The sequence below is a fragment of the Pinus tabuliformis genome, chromosome X (genome assembly GCF_031772625.1).
Source record: "Pinus tabuliformis cultivar Carrire ecotype Pingquan chromosome X, CPIR1, whole genome shotgun sequence".
NCBI lineage: Eukaryota > Viridiplantae > Streptophyta > Pinopsida > Pinales > Pinaceae > Pinus > Pinus tabuliformis.
Window position 1 is genome coordinate 1,074,950,137 of NC_142308.1, and position 16,663 is coordinate 1,074,966,799.

Below are 16,663 nucleotides of genomic sequence, written 5' to 3' on the forward strand. Positions count from 1 at the left end.
TCAAATTTGCTTTGGGTTATTCCATGGTGGCCTTGTGCCATTTTCATCATGGTTATATGTTGGGGTTTTGACTTGTTTTGTAATGGTTTGATGCCTATTTTTGGGCATTTGAGAGATGCACCCTTTTCTAAGGGTTCTTTTATCTAGGCCTATGCGCCTAGTTTGCTAGATTGATAAGTGGTTTGCCGTTGTTTGGGAATTTGACAGATGCACCCAATTATAAGGGTTCCTTTATGCAGGTCTGCATGTCTGGTTTTCTCGATTGATGAGTGGCTATCTGTTGTTTGGGCTATATCTAATGTTTCTATACGAGGTTTCTTTGAGGGGCCTCATGCATGCCCCATAACTTGTTATCAGTCATATGTATGTTGGGGGTTATTCTGGCACATATGCTATATGCTTGATTATGTAAACGTATTTTTATTTTAATCTACTAAAATATGAGTTATTTTATTAGAATGATGTATTGAGAAGGGGAATTTAGTGAAAGGATTTTTGGAGGTGTTTATCAATGTCTAATAAAATTAGGCTTATTATTTAGTATCCCACAAACACATATGCTATAGGCCGATTAAGTGGAAACTCAATGCCATGAGCCCATCTTCATCTATTACATGATGTGTACTATTAGAAATCCTCATCCAGGTGTGTCATATGATGTGGCTATCCATGAAGTGTGTTTCAATCTGTCACACAATGTGTGTGCTTGTGTCCTCATCTTGATTAGACACATTATATGTGTACCCCAAACTATTTATCCATCCATAAGTGAAGCCCTTAGCATGCCACATGCTCAAGGTAAACCAATTTCTATGCACTAACCAAAATTGACAATCCCATAAACGTTTTCCATTATATTAGCGAACCAAAATAAGCAAGCAACATAGGGCAATGAATATGGACTATAACAAGATCTAGATGCAAAGCTTGATACAATATGAATCCACATAAATGCTTCTACAAATCTTCTGAATTTGAAGTGAGCATTCAAAACAATGTTTCTATGTCAAATTTCAAGCCAGTTGCCATCCATTTTGGATCCAATTATTTCTCAATGATCAGACTGAGGTCATGTTTTTCATGCATACACAATATATCCTTGGTCATATTCCAAATTCTCAAAAATTCCATGTGATTTTCCTCGTTAGCTCCAATTGACTTCATAAGCTTTGGAAATGGGACACATGTAAAATCTAGAATTGCACATGTTACATTGTTCATTAGTTGACATGCAACCTAGATAGATTAAGTAATTTGATAAGGAGGATGATTAAGTAAAAAATATCTAAGTTACATTGCACAAAGACTAATAATGTCTGGTGGAAGCAATGCAAGTTTCAACAAGCTAGGAAGCAACACAAGTTTCAACAAGCTAAGAATTCCCTTAGTAGGAATGACACCTAGATGAGAAGTAGTTCTAAGGTAGAGTGGTCAAGGCTTCTTCTCAAATGGGACAATTACATTTCAAAAAACAATTATGATCAATTCCATACAATTCCCTTAACTAGAATGAGCCTTAGAGTGGTCAAGGCTTCTTCTTAAATGGGACAATTACATTTCAATTTTTTTTTTTTTAATGGATCAAGTCCATACAATTCCCTTAACTGGAATGAGCCTTTTCCATTTGTTGGGTTGTCATATGAACCCATGTGAAGCAAGATGGAATCAAATTTCATTGAAAAACTAATGTTATGAACACTCCCACTCACCCCCTTCTCGTGTCGCCTTCCACCAACCCGCACCCTCACTCTCCACCCACCTGCTCCTCACCCCACCTTCCCCAACCCCACCCCTTAGGGCTGGTAATTTGAAATGAGCATAACTTTTTCGTTTAAAGTCCTTTCTTATTGATTTTTTTCCTCTAATTTTGTTTTTTGTGGTTGATTTAAGCATATTTCACTATATTCAACTTGATTTCTTATAGCATTTATGGAAATTCGTCTTTAATCTTTGTATCATAAATTTTCAAGATACATAACTATTGCATTTGAGCACCAATGTGGATGCCATTTTTTTTAAATGGAATAATTTTTCAAGAAATTAATGTTATGCTATCAAATTATATTTTTAAAGACATTTTACTTGTAGGTTGTAATATTCTCAATCCAAATAAGATCATAATTACAAGTATCAATTATCTCATCTCATTTAGACTTAGTATGCACACTCATAAAAATGTCAATCTCTAATGACATCTAGTGTTCTTTTTAAGAAGTTGACATTTTAGATATAATGTGGAAGAAATTGAAAATTAAGCACCAATCAAATTTAAACCCACCAATATACAAATACCTCTAGACCCTAATAGTTTTATTCAATATTTTTTCTTAAATTTTAAAACCATTATACTCTTACTTAACCATTACACTCTTACTTCTATATTGTACAATTAAGAAAAATGAAGATTACTATTTTTTTAATGTTCTTTCTCTCGTTGAACATGCTCCATTTTTTATACTCTTTATTATGTGTTTGGCCAATAATTAATTATTAATTTGATTTTTTCCCTTCAAGATCTTATTCATGATTTTTCTTTAAATTTTAAAACCATTACACTCTTACTTCTATATTTTCTTTAAATTTTAAAACCATTATACTCTTAGTTAACCATTACACTCTTACTTCTATATTGTATAACTAAAAATTAAAATTACATTTTTGTAATGTTCTTTCTATCCTTAAACATGTTATTTTTTACCCTCTTTTAGCATGCTCTTAGAGAATAATTAATTATTAATTATTATTATTATTATTTTTTGGTTCTATTTCATCCAAAATTCCGATGCTGTGATCACAACGCAGAGGCATGTTGCACGCAACAATAAGATTCCCATATTCAGGTAGCAGGTTGGGTGGTTCTGGATCCAATCCAAATGCGCAGCAGTTTGATAATGAAGGGATTAGCGTGGACGGTTCGTAGGCACACATTACAAAAGAGCGAGCACAAAAAACACTTATTGTTCGTTGAAGGTTGAAAGCCGAATCCTTTCATTCTGCCTTTTCCAGGTATGCGATATCTTGACCTTCGACTTCACTTCAACTAGGCTTCTTACGGCGTACTTTTATCAACAGACCTACCATCCCTCAGAGATCGATACAAATAGGCTTTAGCTTAAGGAGAACCAATAGACCATGTTGGGGTTTCGAATGAAGACGTAGACAATGGGAATGCGGATCTCTTGCTCTTTGGTCCATAAGGGTGGATGAACTTGGTGGACCACTGAACTCGAATAAGGTATTTCCCAAAACCCACTTTTAGCAATATCTGTTATGCTACTGGAGGAATCGTTTTATCCTGGATGAGATTTTAAGAGATCTTGGAGTTTTTGAATTTTCTCTACTATATTGGTAGTGGTGCCAGATCTTTAAACCTCTTCTGAATTTTCTCCAATAGTGTAAGGCCACTTGTTGGGTTTCATCAAGAGGTATACTCACCAGGAAAACCCGGTCATACTACTATGCTTCTGAATAACTGAAACACCAAACCCTCTTTCCTTTAAACTCAGGTTTCTCCTAGGGTTTGTTTGGCATACACAAAACGGTCTCATTCCTAATCTGTAGTTTGGATCTGCATCCGGACTTTAAGTTTACTAATGCTCTGTTTCCAAATACAGATATTTCCCAATCTGGGCACATTCCTCTTATTCTATACCAAACCCACGATGAAATAGAAGTGCCACTTAGCGGGGACCCGTAGGCTTGAGGGCCCGACTGCTAAGTAAATGAAGGTTCTGGGCCTCTCTCCCAGCTCCAATCGAACCGGATGTGGCCAGAGTGCTCGCGTCTGAGGCTATCGCTTCCATCCATCCAGCTATCCCATAAGAACCACCTTCTGTCCCGTCATCGATGTGGTTACGGGTGGGGTAGAGAGCCCCCCTACTTCGTCTCCATGAAGGAGGATTTATTCTGATAGGACTCTTGCCAGAAAAAGCATCCTGCGGCCCAGAGAAGTAATTGATAGGGGACGCTATGGCCTGGAGCAATAAAATATCAAAAATTTCAGAGTAGAAATGATCTATGTCCAAAACATTCGGACCACTTGCAGGGAATGGAGGGAGCACCTTTCACTATCTCGCTCGGTCTTCATGGTTCTTTTCCTTCCTCAGCAACTAACTTTCATGTTTTTGGTTTTCATGTGATTATTGGATTAGATGTGGTATTCGCCAATATCGCGGTCATTCATTTGACCAAGGAGCATCACGTTGGCTTTGAACTGCATTGATGGGGCATTTCGTAGACGTTGTTTGGTTCTTCCTATTTGTCTGTTCAGGGAGCTATTTTAGGTAGAAATAAAGAGGCAGGCGAAGCCGCAGGACACGCCAACCAACCCACCCAATCGAACTCTTCCCGAAAACCTACCCTGTTCTCCAACTCGCTTGATCTTTATCCTATTAACCGTGAACCAACCTCAGTCCTCGTTAATCTACCAAGAGCAGTAGATTCCGAATCAACACCATTACTAGTAGCACGTCCAGATCGAAACCCCGTTGTTTAAGATCCCATGCCAGTTTGGGATCCATATCCAGTGGACCGAATGAAAGCACCACCAATTTGAGGAACAGCACAAGCAGTTGCATTTGACCCGGTTGATTGAACAAAAGCACCAATTGTTTTGTGTATTATTGTGTTGTATTGAAAAAAGTTTCTTTGAAATTTTGAGTAGAGCTGCCAGAAGACCTTCACTTGCTACATTTTCAACACAGCAAACACCTCAGCAATATGCATACAATCAATACAATCATTGATTCTCTTTTACATGATGGATGAGCTTCTTTGCCACTACATACAAAGTGCAAATGGCTGAGCGCACAGAGCTATGTGAAACAAAAGCAAGGATTCTACCAGTCACTTGCCTCGGGGGTTGGCTTCCCTTTTTCATAAAACACCTCAAGAATGCGCACACAATCAATACAACCTTTGTTTCTCTTTTAGATGGATGGATGAGCTTCTATGCCGCTATCTACAAAGTGCAAATGGCAGAGTGCACAGAGCTATATGAGCACTGCCATGGACCTCCTTCTCAATACCTCTGTAGCTATTGTCGTTTCAACTTCAACAAGACGAGCATAACACAACCTTGCTCTCACCAGCGAGAATAGCAGCAAATTCCTTGAGATTGTAGACAAGGAGAAGCGTGCGAGTTTACCAAAATGACTTTGTGGAATGTTGTGGTATCCCCTGCAGGATGCATTTCTGCAAGGGTCAGTGAACTGTGAATGTTTCTTAGAGCTGCGACAGAACTGGGCAGAGCAGTAGTCAGGCAGAGGAATGGTCTTCAATCGGACAAACAGAGAAGGCAGAATGCTCAGGTGCAGTGCTGACAGCCAAAACCAGAGTTGAATGCTCAGTCAATAGTTCTAAGAGTAAATCCTTGTAGAAATAAAATTTTAACATATGCGCTCCACCGCCTCCCGACCCCCAAACATAGTTTTGCCCTCGTACTATGGGTAACAACATTCAAGAAAATTGTTCCAGTTTTCAAATATATAGAACTGCTTATGCTTGAACCGTTTCCTCCAGATACAAATGCAAACTCACCTTTAAAAATCAAATTCCTTTAATAGTATCAGTTTGACTACTTATCTAGCATTGCATAAATATGGATACAAAAAGACATGCAAAATGGGCAAATGAAGAGAAATTGAGGAAAAACTTTAAATTTCTCTTGTAAATTTTTTTTTTTTTTAACTCTGTTCCCCGATCTCCATAGGGTCTATCGAGCTACTCCGTTCCTTGATCTCGATTTGCCCACAGTGGATCCCCCACAACATATATATGCGTGCGTCTTGTTATGGATTGGGAACAACTGCCTAAGATTCTTGAGGCAGGTGTTCACAGTGTTGAGGCTAGCTTATGGCCATGTCAGATTAAAAGGATATTATTGTGGCAAATGCAGAATTCAATTACAGAGAAATGATCAAATAGCTTAGTAAATTGCCTAATTTTAATGCAAAGTCATACTAAAAGAGGATGTTGAAAAGATAGTTAATGCTTATGTTTCAGAGTATAATAAATACTTATGTTTCAAGATCCATGGTTGTTGCAAGTCAAGTATCTCGCCTAAAAATATAAATTCATATACTCCAGCTCCAAGGACTGAAAAGGATTTTCCTTCTCCAGCAGAAGCGTTCAATCCAGGTATAATGAAAAAATGTTATAATGATGTCCAGAATGAAACCCAAAAGCAGTCCATGGAGCTGGTAGCCTTGCTTGGGAAAGCGTAATGCAGTTGATTCCATTAGTTACACATTCATGTTACATTTGCTTAAAAGCCATAGTGATACTCCAAGATACATATCTAATATTACTGAATAGTAATATAATAGCAAAAGCAATTTCAAGATAAAAAACTGTGATGGAAAATAGTACACAGGCTCACAGGGAATTGTCTTGCTCGGAGAAGTCCGTTATGACCAGTATTATTATATGTTGCAATAGAACCAAAATTCATGGTGTCCAAGTTGCCCAAGTTCATCAAATTATTGTCATATCCTTGCGGGCATGTGAAGTTGAAGTTGTGATAGACTCCTTGTTTAAGAACAGTAATTTGCTAATCATTACTGGTCACTGCTTTTATATTTGTTAATTTTTGAAGTCGTTTTGTTGTTGCAAAAAAGTCAACAATAAAACTGCTAGAGTCCACGGCTATAAGTTATTGTTACAGCTGCAATTTTGCAAAGCTGTTTTCTTAATGTGTTGTTTCGAGAGCTGATTAGAGATTTCCATCTTCAAACATGTCATTTCGAAAAACTGATTGGAGCTTGGAGGATGTTGCTACATCGCTTTGCATCCTGGTATTGGGAGAATGATTTAACGGTTTGCATCTTTGAAGGAGAGGAGCATTCCAAGATTGATACTTGCACAACTGCAGTGCCAAAAGGGATGAAAGGTAGGTAGATATTTCCTTGAGTAGACTCAAGTCGTCAAATAAAAAGTCAAATCTACGTTTGAATTACAATATGGTAGAACTGATAAAAAGATCTGCTACCCTTAATTCCAAAATTTCAGAGTGGATTGATCTTTTTGGAAGATCTCAAATTGAATTATGTGAGTCTGGAATAGAGCAATCTAACTTTGAGCTACATTAAAAGTGATTTTCTAACTACAACTACCAGTACAAAATCTTGGTCCGTGTTTGATTTATTTACGTAACTGATAAAAAGTGATACCCTGGTCTCAACTACAAAATTTCAAAGTGGGTTGATATTAAACAAGTTTGAATTAGCTGAAGGTGAATTTTGAACTATAATCTATTTGGCTGATCTTAAATAAGTTTGAAATGGCCCAAGTTGAGTTATAATTTATTTGATAGTGATTGATAAAAAGTGATTTCCTGAACAAATTTGGAATAGCTCAAGTTGGACTTCGAGTTAGAATGTATTTGATAATAACATATGAAAAGTGATTTCCCGACCTCAAGCACAAAATTTGAGAGTGGGTTGATCTTAAACAAGTTTGGAATAGAGTGGAACTAGATTATCTTCTCTAGATGTGAAATGAATTGAACGTAAGTATGGAGAAGTGCAGATCTATGGTGGAAGTGCAAATGAAGAATAGCTTGATTCCATCCAATAGAAGAGGTTGCTATCATTGTGTCGAGAGGCACTCGATGTTTGATCTCTCTCGGCGCTTGGTAGATTCAAAGTTAACATCCTTAGAGGGATCAAATCTATATCTCCCTCCATCTCTCCTTCGTCTCTCCATTTCACCTCCCAAACACACATACACACACACTCTCTCTATATTTATCTATCTCCCTTCCTCCCTCTCTGTCTCTCTATCAAACCTCTCTATATTTGTAATGTAATGTTAATGACTAAAAGCACTTTTTTTTTTTAAAATCTCTATCCATCTAAATAAATATAGATCCATCTAGCCAGCCTAGATGGTAATAATATATCATCCTAGGCTAGATCCATCTTAACTCCAGATCTTGATATAAAATCTTGGTGCTTGATAGATCCAGGGTTAAGGTAACTGAGCAAATTTTAAATTTAACCATCTCTATTTTTTTGTCTATAGGTGATATATCCGGGGAAAATTTAATAGAGATATCTCTCTCTGGTCTAGATATGTCTAAGATTAATATGGTCATTTTAATTTTAAATTTGCTTAGTTATGTTGACCTCAATTTATTACAATTGAAGAGTTATAGTCATTTGAATAATATAGTGGTATCAAACGTCTCTTGCTTCCTATCAACAATTGGTGTTGGATAGATTTGAAGGTTTACTATGTTTGAAGTAAATTTAAATGACTTGCATTATGGAGCTTATGTTGTGTCCTATCATAGATATTTCTATGTGAAATAATTTGTCACATGTTTGGGAAGTGTCATTGAAATATTCTTCAATGACTTTCAGGTTCCTGAATAACATGGACTTGGCTTATGCAGCAGGAGACCTTGTTATTGCACGAGCTGGTGCAATGACTTGTAGTGAGCTTCTAGCCATAGGAAAACCTTCTGTACTGGTAATGTCATGCCTAATCACTATGTAGTCTTTGCAGTTTTCCCTGATTTACCGATGTGGAATGTTGCAATTTTTTGTTTGTTGGATTGTCTGTCAAAGTTAAATTAGTTTTTCTCATTTTTGTTATAGTAAATTATAGGAGTCATTGAAGTGCTCATGAAGTGAGTATTTTTCATCATCTTTATTGTATTCTCTCCATATTTTCTCTCAAGTAACAATATACATGCTTTTCTATAACAAACAACTTCATTTTACTTTGAATTGAAAGATAACAAACAACTTATTTCATTTTTACAAACATTGAGTAACTACTCAAAGTTGTTATGCAATAAGGCTCTTAGCTAATTCTTAGTGCTTACTTTTTTTTTATCAAGGAACATACATGACTGAAACGATTTCAATTTGTATTTATTTGTATGTATTATCTACTATTTATATGGAACGAGGCTCATTGGAAGTTTTAATACTTTTAAATATTGAGTTGTCATATCGTTGGAGAAATTAATATCAAAGGGTAGCCATAGAGGATTTATATGTTATCAACAAAACTAGAATAAACATATTTGAAAATTGACTTGAACACAAAAATATTTAGAATTATACCATTTTGGGTTTAGAAGTGCCTCTACACCCATTGATAATAAATTAACCGAATTTCAAGTGTGCAACTAAGGAATTTGATTCTGGTCTCAGTCAAGCTTTAAGGTAATCATCGATTGTCAGCATGACATTCACATTAGGCATGAGGATGATTAAAGTTAAATGAAGGTTTTTCCGCTAGAAACTCAAGATGGTGTTAATTCTGATTAAGAATGAGATTTTGATATTTGTGCAAGGGGTCGAGCCAAATAATTTTAGAGTGATAAAGACTAGACGAAGCGTTAAATTTCCATGAAACTCTACAACTACTAGATGAATAACTGAAAACTGAAACTAGTTTACTTCCACCAAGATGCAAAATCTCTTAACAATTCAATAGTGGAATAAACACACACAAATAAAGAACACAGTCACACAAATTACACAATTTTTCTTTGGAAACCCAATTGGGAAAACCCCATCTTTCTTTTTTGTAGTATTTTATTGACAGAGTTTGAACAATCTATTCTCTTACAGGGTAATTTATCACACTGATAACAATCTAGTCCTCACGTTGTACTAGCTGGACTCACCCTGCAAACACACTTGATCCAACTCCTATTCCTTGCGGCCTGCCTGGCCCTATTTCCTTGCGCTAATCTCCACAAGCTGGCCCGAATTCTTTACACATAGGTTTCCACTTCCTGGCCCAAATTCTTTGCACACAGACCTCCCATTCTCTAGTGCAGAGGGCCTCCTATTCTTTAGGACACAACCCCTAACTCCTAGCTCAAGTTTGCACAAGAAAGCCTCTTCCTTGTTTACCAAATGTTAGCTGCTTTCAAAGGTGCAAACTAGGGAAGAAAAGTACTAAGTTGAACATACCAAGAGCAATGTAGTCATGGGTGCTTGTAAAAGCTATTGTAGAATCCTTTCCTCTACAAGTTTGAACAATTTTGGCAATCCCAAAATTAGCGATCTTTGACTCAAAATTTATCCAACAAAATATTGGTAGATTTTACATCCCTGTGAATAATTACAGGCAAGCAATCATGATGAAGGTATTTTAATTCATGAGCTGCTCCCAATGCAATCTTGTACTGTGTTGGCCAATCCAAGTCCATGCCACTTCTCTTTAATGTCTTCTCATTATTTTCATGTAAAGCATCAAATAAGTTTACGTTTGGCATGCATTCATAGACCAATAGATTTGAATTACAATTTGACAAATAACAATAAAGTTTCACTATAATTTTATGCCAAATTGTCCCCAAAATGTCCACTTTTGCCTTTATCAATATGTCTAATCCATTTTGCATATTTCTGTTGATGTTCATTGTCCATATTCACTTTACTGCTACAGTTTCATTGTTCTGCAACGTGACACAATACACCTTGCCTGCTCCACCACTTCCTATTACATTGTCTTCATCTAATAGAGCTTTGTTGCATGTCAACCTCATGTTAACCATTGATATACTTGCACATAATTCTCATATACGAATGTAAAAAGTAGTGATTTGTGAAATAAGATTTTTTTTAGACTTTCAAATGCTTTATATATATATATAGGTGGATATTGAAATATCTTTTTATTATTAAAATCTTTTTAAATGTTGTGTCAACTCCATATTGGGTACAAAAGGAATTATACATCTCTTATAAAAAGTCCCTTTGGCTTAATAAATTTGAATTGCACTTGCTAAAAATTTAATTATAACATGGTTTTGAGAGACATGGGTGAGATAAATTCTTAAATCGATAAATTCAACTTTCCATTCAGAAATTTTCTCCAAATTTTAATTGAAACCTTGTTGAAAGTTTATTCGTTTTGTTTTAATGAGAACTTTGATCATAAAAATTATCTACAAAATTTTTAAACGAATGGAATTAAAAAAAAACCAATAACTCAAGGTAAAACTTTTGGGGATTAAAAAAAAATCAAGATGTTATGTCATCTTGATAATAAAGATTTGAGGCTGTTATGTAATATTATGTTTTAGAGTTGTTTGGGACATAATTTTATGAGAGAAAATGTTGTAGTACTGACTAGGTTGAGCCACATTGAAGGATATCATCTATGACATTGCTTTCTAGATCAACTAAAATCCCTGGCCACAATGGACAAGCCTTTAAAACATTTTAACTAGGGTTGTATGACTCTTTTTTCCTTCTTGGTCTCTATCAATGTTGGTCATAACTTTACATTTAGAGTCAAGGTTTATTGTAATAACTTTCCTGTTGGATTCCCCACCAGGATCTCACCTATTCTTGGTAATTTATCAAAATTATCACCTAGACAAGATTTTAAAATGTTTCCACTAAGTTTGTATGACTCTTTTTGCCTTGTTGGTCTTTGTCAATGTTGGTCATAACTTTACACTTACAGTCAAGGTTTATTGTGATAACTTTCCTGCTTGATTCCCCACCAAGATCTCACCTATTACTGGTAATTTATCAAAATTATCACCTATTTTTTTAGTTGTTTTCATCTGGATCTCTACAGTTGCTTATTTGAAGTTCTGGAACACTAGATTTGGCACTGAAGAATAGATCTGGTATTGATATTCTGTGGAGAATACTATGTTTCTCTTAATAGTTTTATTTGTTGCTTTGATGCATATAATTCTATTTTCTGGTGTGCTTACAAGAGATTTAGTTTGGAAACCTTTTATTGGGAAATCTAGCACAACAATGCACCATAAACCATAATGGCATAAGGGGAGCACAACAAAACAATTTGATATTCAATAATCTTTTTTTTCAGAACTATAACAAAATTGTCTTTTAGTAGCTAAACTAAACAAATTGCATGTTAGATATTTGTTTATTCCTAACAATATATAGCATGTACTTTGCAGGTGACATGGTTGTTGTTGAGTACAAGGATCATGATGGGAAAATCTTATTCTATGATGGACCCACTGATGACAATAAGCTTTTCAAAATGTTTGTAGAGAGTGAACACAAACATGAAGGTTGTGAGCTATATAGAATGGTAGGTCCCACATCATGCAACTTGTAGGAATTTATAGGGTAAGTTCCTCAGACAGAACACCAAAGGACACTGCTCACAAATAGATCACAGATCAATACACTAGTATTGTTGACGTGGTTAAAACCCTCAAAGAGGGAAACAATCCACGGCCTGAGCCAACGTGGCCACTTCAGGCAATTTATTAACAAAAGAATGAAAAATTTACATAAGCTTCTCTCATTAACGGTTACCCTACAAATGACCCTCCATGCTCTTTAAATAGAGATCATGGACCAATCGGGTGTTAAGCCATGGATCAAGTGTCGGTAATCCCGAGGAGAGAATGAACCGTTGGATCACTACATAACGTGACCGTCAGATTGTAAGTTACAAAAGTACATAGTAAAGAAACACACTTTACCTAACTCTACACTAGACCAAGTTATACTTAACTATTTCCTATGTGTCGGAATATCCTAACACCCCCCCTTAAGAACAACTTGGGATAGGATTGAAGGATGTACAAATATGACACAATAGGAGAAGGAAGGAGGCACTAGAGCCTATCCCCCCTTAGTGACAACTTCCTAAACTCCAACCATAAATCGAAGTTTAGTAAACTTCGCCTCTGTGAGAGCCTTTGTAAAGATGTCAGCAACTTAATCATCTGTTGAACAATATTGCACTTCAAGAACATGGTTGTGAATGAGCTTTCTGATGAAGTGCATGTGTAGTTCAATGTGTTTGTTGCGCTGATGTTGGATTGTATCTTTGCATAGTTGAATGGTACTTTGATTATCACACCAAAGTGTAGTCAGATGCTGCTGCTGAAAGTCAAACTCTGACCGGATCTGACGAAACCACAGGGCTTCCTTACTAGCTTCTACGGCACCACGATACTCTGCTTCTACTGAAGAAAGAGAAATGGCACTTTGTTTCTTGCAAGCCCATGTAATAGTTCCTGAACCAAGAGTGAACACATAACCTGCAGTAGACTTCCGATCATCAGGGTCACTAGCCCAATCAGAATCAATGAAACCAACCAATAGAGGAGATGCTTCTGCACTGTAATGAATCCCAGACTGGACTATACCTCGAACATAACGAAGTATTCTTTTAGCTGCTTTCCAATGACTTTCATGTGGGTTTTACATAAACCGAGCAATAAGGCCAACAACAAAGGAAAGGTCAAGACGAGTATGGGTCAGATACAAAAGTTTTCCTACAAGTTGATGGTATAAGGTAGCATCAATTTTAGGGGAAGTACAAGCGACTGAAAGTTTGGCTCTAGACTGAAAGGGAGAAGGGGCTGGCTTACAGTCTTCCATGTGAAAATGGCGTAGAAGATCATAGGCATACTTGGACTGGGAAAGGGAAATACCTTCCTTGTATTGCAAGACTTGAAGACCAAGAAAATAATGCAAGTGTCCTAAGTCTGTCATTTCAAACTTCCTTTGTTGGACTTCACATGGTTGATAAGGTTGGGATCACTACCAATGAGGATAAGATCATCAACATAAATAACAAGAATGATAAGAGACTTGCCCACTTTCTTGTTGTAGACAGTATTGTCAGAATGACACCTAGAAAAGCCATATTCTAAAAGAAAGCTATCCATTTTGGCATACCAAGCCCGATGAGCTTGCTTGAGACCATAAAGGGATTTCTTAAGCCAACATACAAGGCTGGAGTTTGTTTGTATAAAGCCAGTAGGTTGTTCCATATAGATTTCTTCATGCAAGTCCCCATGCAAGAAGACAGATTTAACATCCATCGGATGGACTTCCCATTTGAAAGAGGCAGCAAGGGAAAGAACAAGGCGGATAGAGTTCATTTTGGCAACAGGGGAGAAGGTTTCAATATAGTCAATGCCTTCAACTTGTGCAAAACCCTTAGCAACAAGACGAGATTTATGTTTATTAACTTTCCCATCTGGTCTATACTTGGTTCTGTAAACCCATTTGCATCTAACAAGTTTTCATCCCTTTTGTAGAGGAATAAGATCCCATGTATCATTTGCCAATAATGAACGATATTCTTCCTTCATAGCTGCGTCCCAATCTGGATGGCCTGAAGCTTCTCCAAAGGTGTCAGGATCATAATTTGTTGAAGCTTGAGCCAGTAAAGAAGGGGCTCTATCGAACTGAGAACGTGTACGACGCTGATCTGTAGGATCACCGACAAGAGCGCCTGCTGCATCTCGAGTAGCATGGACCCATTTTGGAAGCTGAGGAGCTGAAGAAGGATCCTGAGAAGGTGGGGGAGGATTGTCATCCTCGCTTTCATCATCTGAAGAAGAAATATTTTCAAAAGTAGAAGAGATAGAGAGAGGTGGCACATCCACCGAACTAGGCTCGTAGGCCGATATATTTTCAGCAAACTTTACATCTCTTCTAATGATAACATTTTTGGACTTAAGTGGAATAAGTCTATATCCTTTGACATCTTTAGAATATCCAACAAAAATACATTTTTCACTCTTAGGTTCTAAAGCTTTATGTTTCTTATCTGGAATATGGGCCCATGCTTCACTTCCAAAAACACGAAAGTGACTTACATTTGGTTTAATTGAGTTCCATGCTTCTTCTGGAGTGATTTTCTTTAAAACCTTAGTAGGAGTGCGGTTTATTATGTAATTTGCACAGTTAATTGCTTCTGCCCAAAAATTAAGACTAAGTCCTTTAGATTGAAGCATACAATTAGCCATTTCCTTTTAAGGTGCGATTCTTCCTTTCAGCTACACCATTTTGTTGTGGAGTATATGGAACAGTTTGTTGCATTTGAATTCCATTCTCAGTGCAAAAGTTGATGAATTTGTTGTTAACATATTCCTTGCCATTATCAGAGCTGTTAGAGTCTAGATTGACCTCAGACTGAAGGGAGGCAATCCTAAGATAACCACAAACCAAGCTTAACTTGGTAGTTAGACCTACAAGGTCGGGAGAGGGCTCTCTCCTTGTCAATCTCAGTTGAGATGACTGAATCAAATATGGATTTTAGGCTAGGTATAGTAGCTCTAGGGTTTTTGGTTGATTTTTGATGGTTTTGTTGCTGGATCAAATGGAGCAGGCAGCTTTGGGTCTGGGAAATCAAGTCAGGAATGCAGGGTGTTCTATGGGGCGAGGTAGGTAAGTGTTTTGGCACTTGAAATTGAGTGAGATGGTAGGTCTAAGACTGGTGAGGAGCTGAGGAGGGCATGCAAAGATCATGAGTCCTCTTCAAACAACTGAAAACATAAAAAACTAAATGTATTCCCAAGGCAGAGCACTGTAACCAATGTATTCTACCTATCTATCTTGATTTCATTTAGTTTAAAAGAATGAATTAGATTTTGGCACACATAACACATGAGAAAAACTAATGACAAAAGGAGAAACAATGCAAAAACATATTACTACAAGAATCCCACAAAAATAGCTGCAAATCCTGGTTTATTTCCTTGCCAAATTGCTGTAGAGATGTACAATGTAGCTCAGAGCATCCAAGAGAGTCCAACCTTTGCTAATGACTGAAAAAATATATAATATAGACATCAAAACCACCTATGCTAGCCATCAAGGGTCGAATCCAAGAGGGGAGGGACTATTACAACCATTTCCCAACAAGGAACATGAATATAGGCAGTGGAACAACTTGTCTCTAAAACTATGGAAACTGATTCATTTACCTCCAAACCACTTCAAAATGATGAATCTACCCTCTAAGGTCATTTTACAATTACATTTACATAGCATAGCATCATTTACAATCATAAATTCATCCAAAATGAGAGAAATAGTCAACTTGTAGAAAAACTAGGTGAAATTTGGATTTTTGAGCAAAATCGCTCTATGTGTAGCACCACTGGCCAGGTGCGTAGCGCCACTTCTCAGCTAATATTGAAGGCCTTCTCCTTAGCCAAATTGAGCCCAAGATAGCTCGTTGGAAAGGTCTTCCTGTCTAGTTTCTAGAATATCTTGAATTTTTGCATTTGGAGGTCATTTACCCCCTCAAAAGTGGAATCTCCCGAGATGCTTCCCGTGTGTCCAAAAAGAGGCAGAGAAGTCATTTTTTTGATGTTTTTTTGAACTTTAGGTGACCAAGTTTTGCTCCAAAATTGCTGAAACTTTCAGGGATTGATGCTCTCATCATGCTGAATCCAAATATGCAAACCATTTTTCCAAAAAGTCTCCCAGTCAAAATAGGGCAAATTCCTGTGTTGCAAAATTCCAAAAATTGAAAATGACCAAAATTTGTCAAAACTTGCCGAGATTTGGCACAAAGCTTCATCAATAGTTGCTTTGATGGGCTAGTGAGGCTTCAACCAAGATTTTTAGCTTGTCTTGCTCTTTTTTGCTCCTTAAGGTCTTCCTCAACCTTGCCTTAAGCTTCCCCATCCTTATATTGCATATTTTATTCCGGGTCATATAGTGATAGGCCATGTGGCGAAGCATATTCTTGTCTCTATTGGCCTTCTCAAGCAGCCTTTCAAGGTGTATGTTGACCCTTTCAAGCCAAGTTTCCCGATCATTCTCAATCTCTTGCTCAATGGAGGTCAACTTGACCTTTGCCTTCTTATCCTTTTGCCTGTTCTCCTTGATCATTTGCAACTCCAAGAAGACTTGCTTGTCGGTCACACCGAATGTTTTCTTGCTCT

The 16,663-nt window shown here is 36.9% G+C and overlaps 1 long non-coding RNA gene across 1 annotated transcript; it reads left to right on the forward strand.

The window, feature by feature from the left end:
- Nucleotides 1-2,792: 2,792 nt before the first annotated feature.
- LOC149143545 (uncharacterized) lies at nt 2,793-8,588 on the forward strand. The gene is made up of 2 exons (XR_016264569.1): nt 2,793-3,235; nt 8,364-8,588. It is a non-coding gene; the product is annotated as an uncharacterized LOC149143545 (long non-coding RNA).
- The last annotated feature ends 8,075 nt before the right edge of the window (nt 8,589-16,663 follow it).